The sequence below is a fragment of the Lepisosteus platostomus genome, chromosome 5 (genome assembly GCF_059453375.1).
Source record: "Lepisosteus platostomus isolate fLepPlt1 chromosome 5, fLepPlt1.hap1, whole genome shotgun sequence".
In the NCBI taxonomy this organism is placed as follows: Eukaryota; Metazoa; Chordata; class Actinopteri; order Semionotiformes; family Lepisosteidae; genus Lepisosteus; species Lepisosteus platostomus.
Genome location: NC_142615.1, coordinates 9,915,365 through 9,938,261, shown reverse-complemented (window position 1 = coordinate 9,938,261; position 22,897 = coordinate 9,915,365). Strand labels below are relative to the sequence as shown.

The 22,897-nt window shown below is 46.0% G+C and overlaps 3 long non-coding RNA genes across 5 annotated transcripts; 2 read left to right on the top strand and 1 right to left on the bottom strand.

The window, feature by feature from the left end:
* The first annotated feature begins 1,097 nt into the window (after window positions 1-1,097).
* On the top strand, window positions 1,098-10,340 carry LOC148663261 (uncharacterized). The gene is made up of 2 exons (XR_015936426.1): window positions 1,098-1,348; window positions 8,178-10,340. It is a non-coding gene; the product is annotated as an uncharacterized LOC148663261 (long non-coding RNA).
* On the bottom strand, window positions 7,699-21,776 carry LOC148663259 (uncharacterized). 3 transcript variants are annotated; one of them, XR_015936423.1, is made up of 4 exons: window positions 21,373-21,776; window positions 21,013-21,148; window positions 9,877-9,938; window positions 7,699-8,283 (listed from the first exon to the last, which is right to left on the bottom strand). It is a non-coding gene; the product is annotated as an uncharacterized LOC148663259 (long non-coding RNA). The 3 variants fall into 3 exon arrangements; XR_015936425.1 differs by having other exon boundaries at window positions 21,013-21,145; XR_015936424.1 differs by lacking the exons at window positions 21,013-21,148; window positions 21,373-21,776 and adding an exon at window positions 11,134-11,467.
* LOC148663260 (uncharacterized) lies at window positions 13,324-19,194 on the top strand. The gene is made up of 3 exons (XR_015936422.1): window positions 13,324-13,643; window positions 17,899-18,183; window positions 18,501-19,194. It is a non-coding gene; the product is annotated as an uncharacterized LOC148663260 (long non-coding RNA).
* Window positions 21,777-22,897: the final 1,121 nt, after the last annotated feature.

Below are 22,897 nucleotides of genomic sequence, written 5' to 3'. Positions count from 1 at the left end.
CCTCTGGTGTCGATGTCTCTGATTGGGAAGACAGGCCCACCGTCTATGCCTGCGCTCGACAGTCGATGTTTTTTTTATTTCCTATTAGCACCGCAGACGCTGGTGTCATTGATCTTTTTACCTTGAGTGACCGAAGGTTTTCGATGTCCAATGCGGATCTGTGCTCGTTTAAAAAAAAAAAGAGGACAGACATTTCATTCGGGCTGAGCGGTGTCTCTGTGGCTGAGGATCTGCGTCTGTGACTGGAAGGTTGCTGGTTCAAATCCCATGGCCAGTGGAGGAATCCTACTCTGTTGGGCCCCTGAGCAAGACCCTTAACCCCAACTGCTCCAGGGGCACTGTACAATGGCTGACCCTGTGCTCTGACCCCAAGCTCCTCTCCCTGTCCGTGTGTCTATGTATCATGGAGAGCTAGCTGGGGTATGTTAAAGAGATAATTTCCTAATGCGAGAAATTGTAAAGGGTTAATAAAATGATGCTATTTAAAAGATGAATTGCGACGGCTAATGAAGATGAAGCTGGGTCATATATTACTGTTTTTCTTGCTCAGAGGCAGCGGTGCAGAGCGAAGGACGGGCTTGCAGCTCCCCTGCCTGCTGATCCTGTCTGCCCTCCTCTCCTCGGTCTGCGTCTTCTACATCTTCCACAGAGGGGGTAGGCAACGTTTTTTTCATTTTGTGTCTGCCCTGTTAAGGTCAGGATCTCGCCCAGCTGTGTCTGGAGAGAAGCCAGGGTATCGGCTTTAAAAACATGGCTCAGCGGCTTGTTCCCCCCTCCCACCCCCCTTTTTGTACAGAAGTGCCTCGTGTCCTGACTGGAGGATCTCGCCCAGCTGTGCCCTGAGAGAAACCAGGGTACTGGCTTTAACAACATGGCTGAGCAGCTTGTTCCACACCCCCACCACCCTTTGTGTACAGAAGCAACTCCTGTCCTGACTGGAGGAGCTCATCCACCTGTGTCTGGAGAGAAGCCAGGGTATTGGCTTTAACAACATGGCTGAGCAGCCTGTTCCCCACCCCCACAAGCCTTTGTGTAAAGACGTGCTGCATGGCACACTGCTTGTGGTTTGGCTTGGTCCCGCTTCTGTGTATAGACTTAAAGAGACGTTAACTCGAAGTGAAAGGGGGGTCTTAATCTCCCCACACCCAAAAAAATAAGTCATTTTATTTCTGTTTGTGTCTTTTCAGCAAAATGCGGACGACAAACCTAAAAGGCATGAGGGAGAATCCCAGCTTCGGCAGTCGATATTTGTTTTTCCTGAGACGACCTGAACTACCCCCCAACAGAACACGGCACACCGGACCCTCTACAATATAATCCGCCCTTGCACAAACCCGCAGAGCTGCAGGTCAGCACGGTATCCCCCCTCATGCCCGCCGCTGCACACACACACACCCACCGGAAATGCCTCTTCTTTACCAGAGAGCTGACTGGAAGTCGAGAGCATGTCAGAGTAAGAGTGAGGGCCGCTAGCGGCGAACCTGTTTTCTTTCTTTTTTTAATGCAAAACCAAAAAGAAGGATCTGAACACGAGCCGTTTATTGCGCTGGGCTCTGGGGCTAGGTGGAAAGGGGGGGGATTATTTTTAACACAATTACGTGCTACTACTAAGATTCCTGCATTTTCTATTGATTCTACGCGTTCCTTCCATGTGAAATGAAACACCCCATGTCGCGACAGGCTCGGCTGCAGGAAAGACGGGCTTTAGTTCTGTTTAAAACAAAAAAGAATACCCGCCTGTAGGTGACTTTCGCTCTGCAGAAGAGCTTTGTCATGGTCTAAGCAGTCAGGATGCTACTCTGCGGTTTTTAAAGCGCCGTTCCGGGGGGTCTGCAGTAATTGTTCTCGCTTGTTGTGGACTCCTTCCTGTTTCTTACTTTTTGACGTCGGAAAAAAAAATCAGTTCCCCCCCAGAGAATCGTTACCTCTTGTTACTTTTGAGCCGGTGCAAGATGTCATATGAAAAAGGAGCACGTGTTTATCTGTGTTCATCTGTGGATGAAAACGGGTAGTTTGGACGTGTACCAAAACAAAACCGCCCCTGCTTTCACGCTTATCACGCGGAAATACAATAGGACTGAACCTCAAACAACAAATCACTCCTGTCTGTCTTGTTGGGTCGTGAGTGGTTGATTTGTTCCAGGGGCTCATCCAGCTGTGTCTTGAGAGAAGCCCGGGTATGGGCTTCAACCACAGGGCTGGGCAGCTTGTTCCACACCCCCACCACCCTCTGTGTAAAGATGTGCCTCCTGTCCCATCTGTGTCTGGAGAGAAGCCAGGGTATCGGCTTCAACCACGGGGCTGGGCAGCTTGTTCCCCACCTCCACCTTCCTTTGTGCAAAGTAGCACCACCTGCTCTCTGTCTGAAATGCACTTCCTTTGTGCCCTCTTGTCCATGATTCAGTATTCAATCTGAAGAATACAGCTGGACTGACGTGGCCAGTGACCTTTAAGGATTTAGAAAATTGTATCACATTCCCCCCATTCTCCTCTGTTTGAGAATAAAGAGATCCAGTTACTTATCCCTTCTTTTCAGCACAGAAATGTATCCTATGTGGTCCCAGAGCAGCGATGTCTTTTTGAGTAAAATCATATGTGGCATTCTCACCAAGGTGTGGACTATGGCGTGCAAGTGGAACATTGCGTGGTTTTGTTTTTTGCAGCAGGTACCCTTGTGTATGAACGCACATTTCTGCACTGTACCGGGGCATCTGTGAACAGGAAGTTGCCGTCATAGAAAGACCGAGGTTGTTGCATTCCTCGCCGCCTGCAGCAGAGGAATACGTGGGGGGGAAATTAGACGAATATTAAGATCTGGTCATGTACATGAAACGGGTTTGTGTGTGTGTGTACACTGCCCCATGATGGAGATTCGCTAGTCGTTCTCCAGAAACAGCAGTGAAACGGGGATCAGGGGGCAGGAGTGGACGCTCAGAGGGTGTGCGTTTTGGAAAGGAGAACGAGTGGCGCTACTTTACACAAAGGGTGGTGGGGGTGGGGAACAAGCTGCCCAGCCGGGGTGTTAAAGAGGATCGCCTGGTGCCCGTCAAGACACAGCTGGATAAGATCCTCCAGTCAGGACAGGACAGAGAAGGCGCTTCTTTACACAAAGTTTGGCGGGGGTGGGGAACGGGCAGCTTTAACATCCTGTGTTGTCCAGCCCCACCTGTGTGTGTGTCTGTCTCCCTGACTCTGACAGAAGCTTCGCAGGGCACCAATGTCCTCTGCTGTCCCATCCTCTGCTTTTTGCTTCGCTGGACTACCGAGGGGCTGAGTTAGTGTGCAGCCACATGAGTGGTTTAATCACCTATCTTCTCCATATCTCTAAATACTGAGCTGCTCCTGCCTGATCTCTCTCTCTCTCTCTCTCTCTCTCATCTTCATTAGCCAGAGGTGTGCTCACTCTGTGGACTCCGATTCTGAGTGATAGCAGTATCTATTTTTTTCCTCAATTGAATGCTGACTGAAATCTCCACGTCGATAGATAGATGGGGATGGTAGGTGTGTGTGTGCATGTGTGATCCTGTAGAGTAGAAGTTAAGCCGATAGACACGTCATCGGAAGATTCTGGTTTATTCTTACTGACAGAAACGGATTGGTAAGTGAAGAGATGGGGTTTGTGGCATGGGTGGTGTAGGTTTGAGCCTTGCACCCAGCTGGTGGGGGGTTCAAGTCCTGCCTGAGTCTGCAGGTTTGTTGTCAAGTCCTGCTGATATTAAAAGGTTGATAAATAAAGAGATTAGACTTTCTGTGTGTGTGCCTTTATAGAGTATAGGTTTAGACTGTGCATCTCCTAGATGTGTGGTTGCAGCCTCAAATCCTACCTGAGACCTGTGATTTCATTTCAAGCAAATTCTTACTAATAGTAACACATTGATAAGTAAAGAGTTTAGTGCTGTGGTGATATGGGCCTATAGGGTTGGGGGTTAAGACATGTTCATACATAAACAAAAGGGGGGTCTATGTCAGGGTGGGTCTGTAGAGGAGAGATTAAGATATGGGGTTCTGGTCTTGCATGCTGCAGCCTGTCTGTTTTCAAGTTCATTCTTACTGACATCAACACATTGATAAATAAAGAGATTGATCTCTTGTATGTGGGCAGGCTTGTAGCATAGTGGTTACATCCCTAGATTTGGGAGTGGGTGGTGGGTTCAAATCCAATTTAAGCCCTGATCTTCACTTTAATTCTTACTTAAATATCAGAACCTTCATAAATAATGACACTGAGGTCAGGGGAACATGGTGCTGTGGTTTGGAGTTTAATGCTCTGTGCTCATAGGTGTTAAGGTGTGGGCTCAAATCCTGGTTAGAAAGGGAGCTTTCTTTTCAATTTCTGACTTTCAATTTCTGTAGAGTAGGGGTGAAGGCTTTGCGCTCATGTTTGGCAGGTTGTGGGTTCAAATACACCTCCAAGTGTCATTTTCAGTTACAGTCTCCCAGAGAGGGGCACATTGATAAGGAAAGAGATTGGAGATGACCTGGTTTGGCCCTTTAGTTAGTAAAGGCTGTGGGCTTGTAACTCTGGGAGTGTGGGTTCAAATCCTGCCTCAGGACCAGGGGTTTCTTTTCAATTACACTCTTAATAAGAGTAACACGTTGATAAGTAAAGAGAATGGGTCTGTGAGTGTATGTCTTTGTTGAGTAGGGGCTAGGACTCTGGACTTGTGGCTGAGTGGGTGTGGGCTCAAATCCTGGCAATAATTGCATGTTGTTTGTCAGTATAATTCTTAGCAACAGTAACACATTGCTAAGTAAACAGATAGGGGTTGAGCTTTTAGGCCCAGAGGTTAGGAGTCTGGGCTTGTGGCTGACTGGTTGTAAGGAGGAGAGAGTGAGTGGGTAGCAGGGACAGAGCAGAGTATCTAGATTAGCCCAGGGTGAGGGGCTCTTGGGTTCACATTCTACTGAATATGTTGATAGTTTTTGAAAATTTTCAGTAGAAGGTAAACCCCAGAACCCCTCACCCTGGGCTCATCCAGTTACTCTGCTCTCTCTCTCCTCCTTACCCAGTTACCTGCCCCTGCCACTGTCACTGCTCACTCCTGAGCTCAGCACCCAGCCTGGTCTTGAACCTGGGAGAACAGTCTTTTACCTTCTCTTCTATTGATCCCCCCACCTACCCTTATAGTTCCCCTGACTTATCAACACCTTTCTGTCAAGAAGGACTAAACTACAAGCAGACCTGTTTCAGCAAGATTGTAACCCACAACCACCAGACTGTGAGCCCATAGCCTCAACCTTCACACTATGGAGGCACACACTCACAGCCCCACTCTCTTCACACTTATCAGTGTGTTGACATTTCAGGAAGACTTAAACTGAAAACAGACCACAGGTCTCAGAGAGGGTTTGAACCCACAACCAATCAGCCATAAGCTCAGTCTTAGCCTCTACTCTACAAAGGCACCCAGACATAGACCCACTCTCTTTCCTTATCAGTGTGTTATTCTTATAAAGAATGTAATTAAAAATAAACACCTGGCTTGAGGCAGGATTTGAACCCACACTCCCAGAGTTACAGACCCACAGCCTTTACCAACCCTCTATAGCACCACACTGTCCCATCCCCAATCTCTTTCCTTATCAATGTGTCCTTCTCTGTGAGACTATAACTGAAAAGGAAACCAGGGGTGCAAAGCAGGACTTGAACCCACAACCCTTGAAAGCAGCCTCACACTCTTCACCACCACACCACAGGGCCAGACAACCATCAACCCACTCGAATGGAATTGGAAAGAATCATTAAGGCCCCCATAGGATTCAAACCCACAAGTCATAAGCCTAGAGACTCTTCTATAGAGTCACACAGCCACAAGAAATTTAAGTAATGATTAAAATGGAACTAAAGCAGGAGTCACAGACAGGATTTCAACCCACAACCACCCTTCCCTGAGCTTGGGGCCGTAACCACTATCTTAAAGGGCTGCACAGCTACTACCCCCAATCATTTTATTTATCAGTGTGTTGATGTCTGAGAGAATTGAAGTGAAAAGAAACACGTGGTATTCAAACCTCCACCCTTTTAGCTAGCAGCATGGAGTTTTAACCACAACACTATAGGGCCACGTGCATCCCAGTCCCCTCTTTTTATTTATCAGTGTGTTCATGTCAGGACACATTAAACATAAACCAAAATCCACCCATGATTCAAACCCAGAACAATCCAGCCATAGGTCCAGAACCTTAGGCATTACTCTATAGGGCCATGCACCCTGATCACCTATCGCTTTATTGATCAACGTGGTAGTACACCTGAGCTTGAAAGCAAAGCTCACATAACTCCCAGCGTTTGAACCCCTGATGCATCAGCTAAGAGTATAGATCCCTCCCTATGCACTACTCTATAGGACAGCAAACAAAGCACCCGACCTTTATTGACTCATGTGTGAATGTCAAGTAAGAATGGAAAATAAACCTCCTCTATTACCAAGGACTGGAACCCACAGCTCCCGGGCTACAAGTCAAGAGCTCTTCCCAATGAGCCCCAATGTCTTCTTGGTCTCCTATCCAACTGTCAGCGGTCACTTGTATTAAATATCTCTCTTATATCTCTTCTTTTATTCTGCAGCGGTTATGTGGCTGAATATCGGGGGGGCAGACTAACTCAAATCGACGTGTGTGTTCGCCTTGAGCAACGACAGACCCATGTCCAGCGCCGTCTTGCTTGAGCTTGGTGCAACTCACACCGCCCCGCTCCTCTTTATCGTTTTCATCCTAAATCTCTCCTGCGGTCACAACCCTCGTGTCTTCTGTTGTCGGAAGTTTTCTCCGTGCTGCCCAGCGCCGCTTGCTACCGGCGACTGCCGTCCTCCGACACCTGACAGGAGAGAGGCCACTGACCCGCGGCACAGGAGGAGGGACTCGGTTTCGCGAACGAGGCGTTCTGATTGGACGAACTCGCGTGGCTAATTATACCCGCTTTTCTTATTGGATGGCTCAGTCACTTCACCCACACAGGACGGGTAACCGCCCCTATTTAAATAAAAGAAATGGACCAATAGGAGAGTCGGTCAGCCCCCCGCAGCCACACCCCCCTCAGAGCGCTGCTCTTGTGACGTCAGTTCTCCAGCAGCCAGAGAGGAGTTGAGCTCTGCTCCTACAAATGTTCACATGTAGATAATATGCTGTCCAACCTAGATCGAGACCTAGTTATCAGGCGTTAAAAACGCAATGAGGAGCCCAGAGAATCATGCAAAACCCATTACCAGTCCAGTGACGACTGACTGGTACCGCCGAGACCCAGACGGAACCGGTCTCTCCAGACAGCCTGTGCCGAACTGGGTCCTATTACGGCCGTGACGGCTCAGATAATGAGCTTCTGCGGGTTTCAGACCGGACTGACGTTACGAAGCGGCTTGCGGGACTGACTCAGGTGAACGAGCGGGTTTAGGAGAATAACTCCAATGACACTATCCCGGAATTCTGCCCTGAGTCACTGTTTACAGTGTTAATACACAGCCGCTCTTCGCGAAATAAATAAGATCAAGCTCAGTCTAGGAAACCTTTCGCATTAAACCACAAGAGCGCGCCACAGGTGCAAAAGCAGACTAGTTTTCCCAATTACTGCATTTTCTATCGCAAAGACGTTTTTATATGTGCAGCCCAGAAAGATACAACTTTTTTCAAAACACAAATTCATTAAAAATAACAGTCGGGAATGGAAAAAGTCAGGATAAAGGCATATACAGCATGAGACACTTTCAAGAGGGAAATTATTTACTCTCAAGTACAAATTGTGCACATTTGACTAATAATGTTCCATAAAAACATCGGAGGTCCGGATATTTTCGCGATCCTTATCAACAATTGTTCTTAGTGCTACAAGAATGGATACAAATTAGATCAGGAATATGGGCCGCTTGGCAGTTTGTAGCTAATTGATCCAAGAGTCTTATTTTTAACCCCGATTCCAGTCCAATCTTGTGTTCATTTACTCAGAGCTTCATGGTTGGTAGGCTCTTGCCTGCCAGGATCTCTGAAGGACAAAAAAAAAAAAACATCTCTAGCTGCTTATGAAGAGTCCCATTCTTCCAAAAATATAATGTAAACGATCATATTGTGTTTCGATAGAAATCTGCCCTGAGATATATTTTTTTACATTTAATAAATAAAAATTAGTTCAGTTGAATGTAATTTATTGAGGTTGTGCTCTGACATAGCGCCCATCCGCTTTCCAGAAGAAAAGGAGCTGCTCTGGGGGGATTCCGGATGCAGGGGTCCCATCACAGTGGAGAGTGACCTCGTCGCCGACTCTCACAGACACATCCGCATCTGCAGACGATGCTGGGAGACAATGAGGACGGAGCAACATCAACGAGAGACAAAGGTCTTTCAATCCAGTTTGAAAGAGTGTGATCATAGGAAACACAGCGAGACACTCCTGTACACTATTCACGAGAAACTATGCCTTTTGACTCCAATTTAAAAGGGTGTGATCATGCTAAACACCAGAGACTCCAGGCAAAGCTTACACAGTGAGACACATGTGAGACAACACATTTTTACTCCAGTTTAAAAGAGTGTGATCAGACAGATCAGGGGAAACTGGTACACTGTTCACCTCCATTTCTAACCGACTGGAAAAATTATTGAATGAAACTAGGATTAATTCATTCAGGGTCTTGTTTCCTATGGAAGCTTATTGGCGCCACAGAGGAAAAAAAATTAACTCATTTATACGAGAAAGTTATTCAGTTTAAACACAATAGTTAATTTGTGACCAATGTCACCTCCTATATTAATACTGTGCATTTCATTGTACTGTATGTGCAATAATATTGCTCCATGTTGGGGAACTACCATCTCTTCTAACCCTGGATATCAGAAGCGGTTGCATCTATGATAAGCTGGACTAGGCACTTGTGTCAATTTTCAGTTTTTGCTGCTCAGTCTCTTTCAGAAGATGAAACAGTGTAGATCAAGGCAAACCCAAACACACCTCCAGTGTATCTGGCAATAGTCAACAACATTATTTCATTTATTTCAATAAGAATAAGAATACTGATAAATCTTTGTAAAAACTTATATTCACCAACCAAAAACAAATGTGAAGTTTGATTAGCCGATTCTCAAGGAGTTCTTAGTTAATAATTGTCATATTAATGGTCACTTATTTAATATCATGAGAAATGAGATGTGTGATTTCATTTACTATCCTATTAACTTCTACACAACACCATTTAGGGTTTTAAAACATGCAGATATCCCCTAAACATTTTTATCTGCAGCACAAATCCAACTGGATAAATATTTTTTAGAAAAAAAAACTTTAAAACCGATACACTGCTGAAAAATACACCTCTCACACACAAATTATTCTGAATTTATCCCCAAACCTTATTAAATATTAAATGTATATTTTCACAGGTTCAATTCTTATTTTGTAAGAGATTATGGAAAATAAAGAGTGCCCAGTCTGAGTGAGAGATCAGAGGTGTGTCCATCGTGCAGGGACAGTGTGAGAGGGAGAGATCAGAGGCATGTCCAGCGTGCAGGGACAGTGTGAGAGGGAGAGATCAGAGGTGTGTCCAGCGTGCAGGGACAATGTGAGAGGGAGAGATCGGAGTTGTGTCCAGCGTGCAGGGACAGTGTGAGAGGGAGAGATCGGAGTTGTGTCCAGCGTGCAGGGACAGTGTGAGAGGGAGAGATCGGAGGTGTGTCCAGCGTGCAGGGACAGTGTGAGAGGGAGAGATCAGAGGTTTGGTCAGCGTGCAGGGACAGTGTGAGAGGGAGAGATCAGAGGTGTCCAGTGTGAGATTCTGTGATCTGGGGCTCCTCTGGTCAGTACAGGTCAGGTGTGCCAAGAGGGGATTTGTGAATTGTTGAGAGTGAAAATCAACAGGAAATATAAATTTGTGAATGGAAATTGATACTCACCCTCTGTCAGTGCAAGCAAAAGAAAGAAAACCAACACAGGAAGTCGCATCGTAAGATTCACCCTGGGGAAAGAGACAAGGGACCTTAAAGAGGGAACTACCATGTTTTTTTATATATCAGGGTTAGAAAGATACTGTTTGCTGATGTAAAACAGGAACATATAAAACCTCTAATTTCCTGACTTACACTGAATCGCCGCAGTGTTCTGTGATTCAGAATGAATCGAGGGAAACACAACTGCCAGTGAGGTGGAGCGGCCCTGTGACACTGTCCACTCAGGCTTGTGGATCTGTCTCTTTTAATCCAGTAGAAATCCTGCTCTTGACTTCCAAATGGATTTGCCCACCAATATGTTTCATTCTTAATTCAGCCTGCAGATCATGCTGGAACAATTCTGTGTGAAACGTCTGCTGCACAACCTGGACGTATTCGCTCGTACATCCGTACATCTGTCATCACAGGGACTAGTGAGCAGGAAGGGCCGCATCACAATTTGTTGGGATTCTCAGTCGTGCCCATGGCGAGACCAGGGGTTTGCCAGAACATAGCGACCTACAGTACTTTCACAAAATTCACGATTCTGTGCCGTATTTTGAAATTTGTACAATGTTTCTATACCTACAATTAATTTATTTTGTCAGAGATTTAATAACCGGTCTGAGAACCTGGGACTGCAGTTCCTCTTTAATGTAGCCTGGTAATCTAGGTGTAACACAGGTGTCCCCCGCTACCAGATGCAGTACTCAGGTCCTGTGCCATTCTAAGAAACCCCCTGGAGACCCTCCAAATGCATATTCTTGATTTCTCAGAAAATAAGAGATCCCCACTCAGAGCCTGACCACACAGCCATCCCGTCTGAATTCTCTGTAAATCTGTGCTCTGCTGCAACACACCTGGAGATTCGGTTATGAAGGAATCTATGCATTATTTCATTCTTAAAGCTTATTTTATCAAACACGTCGCGATGTAAAACCGTTCTGTGACCACCATGTTGTGAGATTTCCAGGAGCGACGCCTTTAATGAATTCTCATCTCTCCCTAAGAATGCAACGAGTTTATCGTATTTTAACAGCAGAACGTTGAATTCAGACGCCACAAACTGGAGTCTAAAACAGAGACCGTCGTATTTGTCAAAGTAAGGAGACTGGTTGGTAAAATATCTACACTCTGTCATTGACAAATCTGGCAAATGACTCCACTGGTCCACTTTTCCGTGTCAGTATAAACTACAGAACGACAGGTGTCGCTTTGCCTCACCTCCCCGCCCGGCTGCAGGTCTCCAGCGCTCAACACCGGCTCTATCTTACTCATTACTTCTGCTCTGTTGCTTTAAATGTCACCGCGCTACTTTTCACCAGTTTTAAACCTCCGTGCACGGGCTGCCTGAAGCCGCAAGGAAGAAAGTAACTATTCATCCTGTCTGAAGCCCACAACCCAAACTAAAGGAAGTTTTTGGTCAGACATCCAACTCCTCCAAGATGCACTCAACTTCCACGCTAGTTTCTATCATGTTGTCTGACAGCAGCGAGGTGCCGGTGGATCAGTCCCCGACAGAGAGAAGCAAAGCTCGCGGCAGGTTTGAAGAAGCTAACTACGCGCACTAGCTACAGTCTGTGGGCAGGACTTCGACCTCCGCCGCATTGTGATTGGATAAATACAGAGAAGCCCTACACCTCCGCCGTTGTGATTGGATGAATCCAGACAAGCCCCAACACGAACATTTAGTAACCTTGAACTCGCTCTCTCTCTCTGCTCACGGAGATTAGAAATTGTACTAGAAAAAAAAATGAGTATATGGAATTTCCCTCCCAAGTTGGTTTTTCCATATAAACGTGATATGGAATTTTTGTTAAAATGTCACTTTGACATTAGTAGAATTCCTCTTAAATTATCTAACTTTCTTAAACAAGTTCTATTGTATTTGGTTTTAATATATAAGCATAACTTTTCACCATATACATATTGTATTTGGAATCATAAAGATAGAGGGTATCAAAATAAAAGCATATTTATTCCGATTTGGTATGATAACAAAATCTGGCTAGTGGCCCAATTGTGTGTTATCTGTATTTTGTAATAATGAGAATGAATCTTTGTTACCTTTCTTTCTTAACTGCAGATAAACAAAACTGTTTGGGATAGATTTGCAAAATGGTATTTTCCACAGAGGTCAATGGTCTAATACTGCCCCCTCTATTCATGCTTTTAAAGTTGAATTCCTTTTTTTAATTTAAATTCTATTAGAAATTTAAAGAATCAAAAGGGGAGACATATGATGGAAATATGTACGTAAAAAGTATCATGTTTTAGCTTTTACAATTGGGAATTCTTCTGGCTGTCAAGTGTCTATTTCTATTTTAAAATTCTGTCTCCTTTTTTTGTCTCCAGTCACTAGAAGCGTTGGCTGCCAAAATAATGTCAGCAGATCTTAAGAGTGTTTTGGATGAGGCAGTTAAAATAGTCAACTTCATAAAGAGCAGGCCTGTACAGTCACACTTACTTCGAGTGCTATGTGAAGAAATGGGTAGTGATCATGTTCAGCTTCTTTTGCACACCGAGGTTCGATGGCTTTCTCGGGGCAAGGTGCTTACTCGGCTTTTTGAGTTGCGTGATGAAGTAAGAATTTCTTTTATCCGACTCAGAATTTGAGCTCTCAAATCGTTTCAATGATTTCGAGCGGCTCGCTAAATTGGCTTATCTTGCGGAGATTTTCAGTCACTTAAATGGACTCATCCTTGGTCTTCAAGGTAAAGCAGTGACGATTTGTCACGTCCGAAGTAAAATAGAAGCCACAATAAAGAAACTGGAAATGCGGGCCAAACGTGTCGACCGGTCAAACTACGACTCGTGTGAAAATGTGTCAGATTTTCTTACAAAAGAACAAATGCAGCTACCAGCCTCTATCACAGAGTTATTTACATAGCACCTGCAAAGTTTGAGGACCCAACTGCGCGACTACTTCCCGGCTCCAGATGTTCGGTTTAGCTGGATTGAAAATCCTTTTGTGAGTTTATGCGAAGTGCCCCTCGCAAGTTTGAGCACAAAGGAAGACAGTCTATCCTGTGACAGTGCTTTAAAATTGATTTTTTCAAAGAAATGCTTAACCAAGTTTTGGCTTCATGTTACTTCGGAGTATCCTGGTCTTTCAGACAAAGCAGTGACATTTTTGATGCCGTTTCCGACAACATATCTTTGTGAAACTTGAGTTTCTGCGCTGGTGGCACTAAAGACCGAATACAGTAGCTTAATGTTGAGCCAGACCTCTGCTTGCAGCTTTTCTCTCTAGGTTACTGGTGAGGTATAGAGCTAGCCCGTTTCAAAACGGTGAGGACGGGCTGGTCCTTGTGTTGGCCGCGTAAGTTTTTATGGCTGTAATAGGCTGGGAACCTCTGCTCTAGCGTATAGAAACATATTGTAAAAATAGAAGAGCGGACTCGCCCTGTTGGCATGCAGTGGGGCTGCAGCGCCTGCGCAGTGGAGACGGGGGAGGTTCCCCGACTCCTCACTGGGTTTCTAGAAAACACCCAAGAAGGAACTGCTTCACAGCGGAGTGAGTGGAAAAAAAGAGAGAATATGAAGAAAGGGAAACGATCGACGGGGCTCAGGAACAGATGCCAAGCCGCAGAGATGCAAAGAGTTCGGGAGCTGCACAAATCAGCCTGCCGTGGTGTCTCTCACTCGTCTGAGTGTTTCTGGGGCCCTTCATAACGGCCTTTACACATCTTGTGATGTTTTAACATTGGAGAAACTCCGTCCCCTCGGGGCAGGTAGGTCACCTTTCCTTTTCTTGGATTTGGTCAGGGTGCGAAGGCCCCAGGCACTTGCACTCCGAAATGTTGCAAAAAGAGGGATGAACGCTGCAGTGGCTTCCGAGATATCTCTTCCGTTGTTCTTGCGTATAACACGGGAGTCCAGGTCGACGGCATGATTTTATGATTAACAGAGCAACGTTTACTTGTAAGGTGGTGCTTGTATCCTTTATTTTTAAATATTAAACAATTAAATTATAAATAATTTACAAATACAACCAGAGGATCAGAAACGGGTACAAGAGGAAAAAAAACAAACATTTAACCGCCAGACGTAATGAAGTAAATTATGTGATCAAGTCACAAAATTAAAGTTAAAAAAATAAGGTCACTTAATAATAGATGTAAGAGCTCGGAGCATTATAGAGCGATCGACGTTTTGTGAGGCCGATCGCCGATTTTATGATCCCTGGGTGTGTGTGGCGTGTTACTATCCAGCCCAAGACGCACAAGATGGTAGAATGGTTTTATTAACAAGACGGACAACGATTGTTGCAGGCAGCTCACATGAAGTGACAAGCAGCAGGTTAACGGTCCTTTTATCTAAGGAAGATGACCATAATCCGAAGAGTATTTTTTTTATTTCTTTCGAGATGGAGGCGTGCTGGTGGCATCCTGCCTGTTACAGCACCTCTGTGTCTTGTTTGTCGTCTTTTCTTTTCTTTCGGTTGGTTTTTCTTTCTTTTCTTTGCCGGCGGGTCGATTTTCGATCACACAACAAGATGGATACTAGGGAGTCGAGATACTACTTTTTGGCTGTTACTCGGACCACTGTTTGCTTCCGGTTGTAATGCAGATAGCTGCAGAGTAAGTGTTTACACACGTGACGCGCTGGGAGCACTGGTGAGGAGGCGGAGGGAGTGTAGAGCATGGAGTATCGTGTGTTTAACTGAGATGTGGCTGCAGGAACAGATAGATAATACTTTATTAATCCCGTAGGGAAATTGATGTGTTACAGCAGTCCAGCCCAAGACAAGCAAAACAGACATCAGAATAGTTATAAAACAAAAGATAAACAAAATAATTAAAAATAAATACATAGGTGTGTGTGGAAAATGTGCTGATCATAGTTACTGTAAAAACAATAAAATCTGTGCAAAATGTGCATAGGTTTACACAGACTGATTGTCCAAAAAGTACAATGGAGTAAACATGCTGTCCATAGAGGAGCAAATGAAGGGCTAACAGTCCTAGCCTAGGGCAGCGTCATACACCCTGACAGCCGCCAGGAGGAAAGACCTGTGGAAACGTTCCCTTGAACACCGTTGCTGGAGCAGTCTATTGCTAAATGTGCTCCGCTGCCCAGTAACAGTCCCATGAAGCGGATGAGAGGTGTTGTTTATGATGGCTGTGAGCTTGGTCAGCATTCTCCTCTCAGCCACCACCTCCATGGGGTCAAGGCTCATCTCCAACACAGTCTGGCTCTACTAACCGGGGAGAAGCCATCATTCCCGGAGGAGCTGAGGAGGAAACGCCGAGGCTGCAGGGCCTGGTGCGACACGAAGAGAAGGAGATTTAAGCCCTATCTTCCTTCGATCATTATGGGAAATGTGAGGTCCTTAGCGAATAATAGGGCGGTGCGGAGGCTCTGTGGCTCAGGATCTGCGGGTAGAAGGTTGCTGGTTCAAATCCCGCGGCTGGCAGAGGAATCCTACTCCTTTGGGCCCCTGAGCAAGGCCCTGAACCCCAACGGCTCCAGGGACGCTGTATAAATAGCTGACCCTGCGCTCTGACCCCCAGCTTCTCTCTCCCTGTCTGTGTGTCTCATGGAGAGCAAGCTGGGGTCTGTGAAAAGATAAATCCGTAATGCAAGAAATTGTTAATTGGGCTAATAAAGTGATCTTATCTTATAAGATGGACGCGCTGGGAGCACTGGTGAGGAGGCGGAGGGAGTATAGGGAATGCAGTATCGTGTGTTTGACTGAGATGTGGCTGCAGGAACATACTGTATTCTGGACTCGAAGGCAGACAGAAACGCCACCGAGAGGAAAGGAGGGGGTCTCGCGGTGCTTGTTCACAACACATGGTGTAATCCTGGACATATTCCTGTAGCCCGGACATTAAACTGATTTGCCATCGGACTGCATCCATACTATCTTATAATAAAGAATTTTCCCTTTAAAGTGCCCCTTTAAGATGGCAACGCCGGCTGAATGATTAGTACCACTAGAAATCCAAATGTCATCCCCCCATTGACTTTTCCAAAACTGAAAATCAGGCTGATCTTTTGGTGACAAGTAGTTTCTTGTAAAAAAAAATAAAAATAAAAGTCTGCTCTCTTCTTTTTTCAAAATGGAAAAATCGCCTTTCTTTTAACTATATTCCTAATACCTCTGGGGTTAATAGAGAAAATAGAAAAAGACACAAACAATATAGAAAAAACTCTGGGGGGGGGAAAGCTACTGAACTGCGAGCTTCAAACCCTTAAAAGTGATTACAACACCACCGTGTTCAGCATTAACCGCGTTCATAACCGCTACAGGGAGATCTCTTGGGCTGGACAGTCACTGGCCACGGATCTCTTTCCCACAGCTGGTCCCTGGTGTGCCTGTCCTCGGCAGACAGATCCTCTGCAATCCTCAGGTCTTTGGCCTTCAGAGACTCGTTCTCTCTGGCCGCTCGCCACAGCATGTCCCTCGTCATCCTTCTGATGAATCCTATAATGATGGCTCTGGGCTTTGCAAGTCCACATGTTGGCTCTCCTGACGCGTTGGACTCTGTCAGTAGACGAAATCCTCCTCCTGGACTGGCAGCACTTTAGCAACGATGTCTTCATTTTGTTGCTCTGCACAGCTTTCAGTTACCTCTGTGTCGATGTCTTTTGCAACCTTTGTTATCGTGCCAAGAACGTTTACCTGCACGTCTTCCAGCGACAGGTCGCTTTTCCCCTCTCTTGGCTGCTAGAGTCCTTACAGGTGTGACGGGGGGAGACTCCAGTTCCAGCCCCACAATAATAGACCAGATCCCTAACAGACGCTGTTGAAGAAATGATAGTGGAAAAATCTGGAAAACATTACATTTGTCATTAGCATGTCCTGTGGGAAAATTCTTCATCAGAGGAGTAGGACGCAGTCTTGTGCAGATTCAGTGTTTATTGAGATTAATAAGGAAAGCAACATGTGCTGGGTCTGTCCTGCAGAACGGACACGCTCAATGCAAGGGGTACCGAGTTCTTATATACAGCACACAGAACCAGAAACAAAAGTCATATTTCATTCTTTTAACATGTCAAATTGCATTTTGTTACATGTCCATGTAGGGGTGTAACCCTGGTGTCCTGGCCAAATTTCCCATTGGCCCTTACCAATCATGGCCTCCTAATAATTCCCATCTATGAACTGGCTTCATCACTCTGCTCTCCTCCCCACTGAGAGCTGGTGTGTGGTGAGCGGACTGGAGCATCATCCAGGTGTGGCTGCACAGTGGTGGTGGTAGTGGGATTCCCCATTACCTGTAAAGCGCTTTGAGTGGAGTGTCCAGAAAAGCACTATATAAGTGTAGGCAATTATTTTTATTATCATCATCATCATTATTATTATCTCTTTTAACACATGTAGCGGGGCATGTGTTGTTGCAGCCGTTGGTACAAGTCACTTTTGTATGCTCTAACGCATATGTTGAGATAGCCTTTGTTAGCAGATCTTGGGGATCTCACTCGGACTTCTGCAGTATGTTTCGGTAGTGATATTGCAGAGCTGGAAATGTGCAGTGTGAATATTGATCCTGCTTCAGCATGAATGGCAACATTTTGTTTGTAAAGGTTAACACGAAACTGTTTTATCTGTTTATAAACTGTTTTTATTTTGGGAGCTGGAGCCTGTTCTGTCAATCAGTGGGCATAAAGCAGGGTTCACCCTGGACAGAATACACACAGGACACACATACCCTGGACATGTCCATCACACAGGACACACATACCCTGGACAGGTCCATCACACAGGACACATACAGGACACTCACACCAGGGCCAATTTTCCCAGAAGCCAGTTAACCCACCAGCATGTCTTTGGACTGTGGGAGGAAACCCACATGAACATGCAAACCCCACAGAGACAGCACCCCAGGAACTTGCCCAAGGGCCTTAGTGCTGTGAGGCAGCGATGCTAAACACTGTGCCACAGTGCAACCCAATTTTTTTTTGTCATTCTAAAGAAATCTTTCAATCTCATCACCTGTTTCAGAAAGATTGAGTTGGATTGTTTTTTCTTCCCAGCTTACTCAGAAGTCCTCACCCTGCAGCCTGGAGCCTCTCTGTCTGTCCCTCTGTTCACCGGAGAGCCAGTGGAGGTGCTGTTTGACCCTGCAGGAGCTGGAGACTCGACCTGAGTGTGTTCTATCCAGAACAGCACAGCCAGCTGTGTCCCCCAGTACAGAGACAGAGTGTCGGTGTGGGACGGCTCTCTGAAACTGCGCTCCCTCACTCCAGCTGATCAGGGGAGCTACACAGTGAGGGACCTTCAGGGAAACACCATCAGCACTGTGACAGTCACTGTGGGAGGTAAGAGGTTTCCTGACAATTTCAGTTCTCTGTAACATTATAAAGGTGCACTGCTCTTGTCAAAATGGTATGTGTGGTAATGGAAAAATAAACTTGTTTCTGAATATTGCGTGAGTGTGAGTGTCCAGTGTGCAGGGACAGTGTGAGAGGGAGCGATCGGAGTTGTGTCCAACGTGCAGGGACAGTGTGAGAGGGAGAGAACAGAGGTGTGTCCAACATGCGGGGACAGTGTGAGATGGAGAGATCTGGGGCTTCCCCATGACCTTTAGATGATGATTGAAAATGGATAGATTAATACAATCTCTCTATTATTGCAGATCCTGATGGTGGAGGGAATTCTCCAATTCTTTTCCTCCAGCTGATCCCTCCCTTCCTGCTGCTCTTCTTAGCTCTGATCTCTGGGCTCCTGGGCTCCAGGAATCGCTGGTGGAAAGGAAGCACAACCTCTGGTGTCCAGGAACTGAACCGTCCAGTCTGAAGGCAGTGCTGTAGATCAGTATTTTACAGAGCAGTATCAGCTTTGCTGTCTTGCAGAGCTCTCTGTGTGGCTTTAAGAGCTGCAGCTGTTTTTCAAAATGTAGACAGACTTTATAAGCTTGATTTTGTACTACAAATTGAGCTGCTTTGATCTTCTATCCACAGATTCAAAGATTTTTCAAAAACTGGACTGGAATCTGGGTTCAAAATGAGATTGTTGAGTGAATTTGGTATGAAGTGCCAAACGGCCCACATTCCTTATTTGTAAGCGTTCTTGGAGCACAAAAAATACAAATGCTGATATCATGAAAACATGGACTTGGAATCTTTTTCTGGAAGTTTATTATTAGGTGGATGCATGCATGTATTTATTTGTGGTTTAAGTGCAGTTTGTATTCTAGAGCACAATAATTTCAAAGTACTCTTAAATTGTGTAGTTAACATGTTATATGTAGTGTTGTAAGTGCCTTTAATTGTCCCTTTTCTCTGTCTATTCTATAATTTATAAATAAACACTTAATGTAAGTACGAAAATGGTCTTTCTTACTGCAAAGACGTTATTTCTCAATTCGAAGTGCTAAATGGATATCTGGCCTGATTGTGGTCTTTAAACATGTAGCTCTGTCGCCCTCTTGTGGGTAATTTGGTGAACTGACGCTTCCCACGCCAAGTTTCGGCCGCTCTTGATTTGAGATGGCGAAGCTCGGCTGTGCGGTATCAATACTGTTAATAATAATAATAATAATAATAATAATAATAATAATTGCTTACACTTATATAGCGCTTTTCTGGACACTCCACTCAAAGCGCTTTACAGATCATGGGGACTCCCCTCCACCACCACCAATGTGCAGCTTCCACCTGGATGATGCGACGGCAGCCATAGTGCGCCAGAACACTCACCACACATCAGCTCTCAGTGGGGAGGAGAGCAGAGTGATGAAGCCAATTCATATATGGGGATTATTAGGAGGCCATGATTGGTAAGGGCCAATGGGAAATTTGGCCAGGACGCCGGGGTTACACCCCTACTCTTTTCGAGAAACGCCCTGGGATTTTTAATGACCACAGAGAGTCAGGACCTCGGTTTTATGTCTCATCCGAAGGACGGCGCTTGTTTACAGTATAGTGTCCCCATCACTATACTGGGGCATTAGGACCCACACGGACTGCAGGGTGAGCACACCCTACTGGCCCCACTAACACCTCTTCCAGCAGCAACTTTAGTTTTTCCGAGGTTTTAGCGGGGGCTGGCAGAAGCCGTTATTCTCCCGGTCGGGTTCCGCTCGCCGCTGCGTGACATCTGAGACCTGCCGAAGCTCATATTCTGAGCCGTACGACAGAGCTCCGTCACATGTGTAATTACCGAGTCGGTGTGTGTGAGGAGAAGGGGGGGGGGGGTCAGTGCGGTTACAAGCCACTGAGGATTATATTGACTCTCCTGGTGTCCGACGGCTGTTTGTTGTTTTTTTGCCGGCGTAAACAAACCCGTCAGCAGGCCCGATTTATTAAGTAAACTAATGAATTGATACAATGACCATATTACCGGAGCTGTGCTACTGTCCCGGGGCCTGCAGGCGTGTGAGGTGGGCCGGTTCGGTTCAGTTCAGATCGGCCCTGCTCAGCTGGGCCTGAGCTCCGGTGCTGTCTGATATGGGGGGGGGCTGTCTGGAGAGACCGGTTCCGTGTGAGTCTCGGCGGGCCAGGTCATCACTGGACTGGAGATGGGTTCGGCATGATTCTCTGGGCTCTTCATTGGGGTTAAAACGAGTGAGAACTGGATTTGGCAGCGATAGCGCGAGTGATGTGTGCCTAGACTTCGGCTCGCTTTCCTCCCTGGGATATTTCTCTCAATAGTCGATCTCAGACATCACCATCGCAGGACTACAGGCCCTGCGTTAATGAGTACCTGTAAGTGTGGTTCTGACGTCACCTTTCTCTCTCATTAGAACACGGGATCCGTGGTGTTGTGGTTCGTTCGCAATTTTAGTTGACTGTTACAATTAGTTGCCCCTTTCGTCCGACATCTTTTTTTTCTGCTAGGTCGTGTAACCAAAATGTCCTACAAATGCTTCGTCCTGAAGGAAATGATCACCGCCGAGCTACACTCCCGCATCAGTTGTGCCGTTTTTACAGTCGATATGTACAATGCATTTTTTTATTAAAACGATGTTTCGTACATATTATGTATACAGATTTACTAATAAGCCTATTTTTGTTGCTGTTGTTATTCTGTAAAGCGCTTTGAGAGGCCGCCTTTAAAGGTGCTATATAAAATAAAGTGTTATTACTAATATTATTATATAACGCCAGTCATTTTAAAATGTGAGTTCTATGAGTGTTGTTCATTACCTTGACGCATCTCATTTGGGATCGGGTTATCTCCGGCTGATCGCTCGGTTTTTGCTCGTGTCGGGGTGGAGATGAGCCATCTTCTGCGGCTTCCAACAGGTCTCGGCGATACCGCTGTCCAACAGGTTGCAACCTGCTGGGGGACAGGTGACAGGTGCGTCACGATAGAACTCGGCGTTTCTGTTTTGCTGTGTTGTGTTTTCCTGCCGGCGTTTCGCACATCAGCAAACTGCCGGTTTGACCCCCTTCCGGGGGCCACTCTTTAACGCCTCAGTTCACCCGCTATCCCCCCACTTTTCTCAGCTCCAGAAATCGACCCCGAATCTGTAAAACCCCTCTGTCTCGGAGCTCGTCACTCACCCCCTTCTGCTGCTGCTGCTGATGATGACGATGGCGATGACGGCAGAAGAAGAGTTTCACCCGCTTTGAAGCCGGCCGGTCCGGACCCGCAACGACCCTCGGCTTAAGTTGTTCTCCGATACTCGCTTCGTTCACCTCCAGCTCGCCCCGAGAAAACTCGAACTTGTCCCTCGGCTGCAGTTGTCTGCGTGTTCCCCCGGCCTGACAGAGCAGGTGACGGAGACGCCCACTCTGCTGCCGGATCGCTGGAAGGCGTCTCGGGAGAGAGTTTCTGTTCGTTCTCGGCGCCGCCCTGAAATCTCCAGGATTTGCAATGTTGCTATTTTTAGTTTTTAGCCCTCGTGGGGGCGGTGACACATTTCCCCCCGCTATTCTTAGTTCAAAGGACTCTGCTTTGGGGGAGTTTCTGTTTTTCTGTTGTTCTTTCGTTTCAAACGCGGTTGAATGTATTGAAACAAAGCGGGGCAGCATTTTTACACAACATGAATCATACCCAGTTTCTTCGGACGGTCGAAGACATTTAATGTCGTTCTCCCCCCTCCCCCTTCGTACGAGGTTCAAGAAGTGTTCTCTGCCGGCGCTTGAGCTTGGGGTCGCTGTTTTGCCTCTCGTTTCTTTTTTCCAAGAGCGGACCGGAGAGACCAGTCAGACTCGAGGATGGGGCAGTATTTAAAAAAAACCCACTTCGCAGGTCAGAGGCGACGGCGTGACACGAGAATGACTTCGACACTGCTACTAAACGAGACTTTCAGTCCCTTCGCTGACTTTTGCTTTTTGTGTTACTGGGTAGGTTGTTTGTGTCCTAAATGTGCCATTGCAATTAGGAGAAATAACGGACTAGTAGTTGGTTAATAATGTACCCGAGGTTCATAAGCACTGCAATGAACTTGCCCGGAGAAATTTGTCTCCCAACTCCGCACTAAAAATTGTTCTGAACTTGCGAAGAAACCCCAAGTTTATATCTTCCAGAGAACGCTAAAACATTAGCCATTGAAATGAGAAAACCCGCCCAAAAGAACTAACGCACTTAGCTCATGCAGGTGCATCAGGCTTACATTTACGTGTATTTATTTAGCTCGTGCACATAAATGCAGCCTGTCTTTAAAAAAACAAAATGAATAAATTACCGATGTATTCTCTTAACGCGTCTGAAGTATCTCCGTATGACTTAAGTGTGGTTTGATCAAGGAAAAATACAGCGCCCACACGCAGTTGTCTTAAAAACCCAACATTATCACGTGCATTGGACAGATTAATAAATGCACATCGATAGTGGCCCGCAGATCAGTGAACCGGTCAGGATAATTCAGAGATTCCGAACCCCTGTTCAGTTTCCTGCGCGGTAGACGAGCGGTTTAATCCTCGGTACCGGATTCCTGCAGCAGGGTCTGCTCGTGGTTAATTAAGCTCACAGGTGGGAGAGACCCCTGGGCAGTAACGTAGGAACTTCAACTCAAGTTTAGCGCAGAACTGCAGGCCAAAACGCAACTTCTTAGCAACTGACAGGGGGGGAGACTCGTGTGTT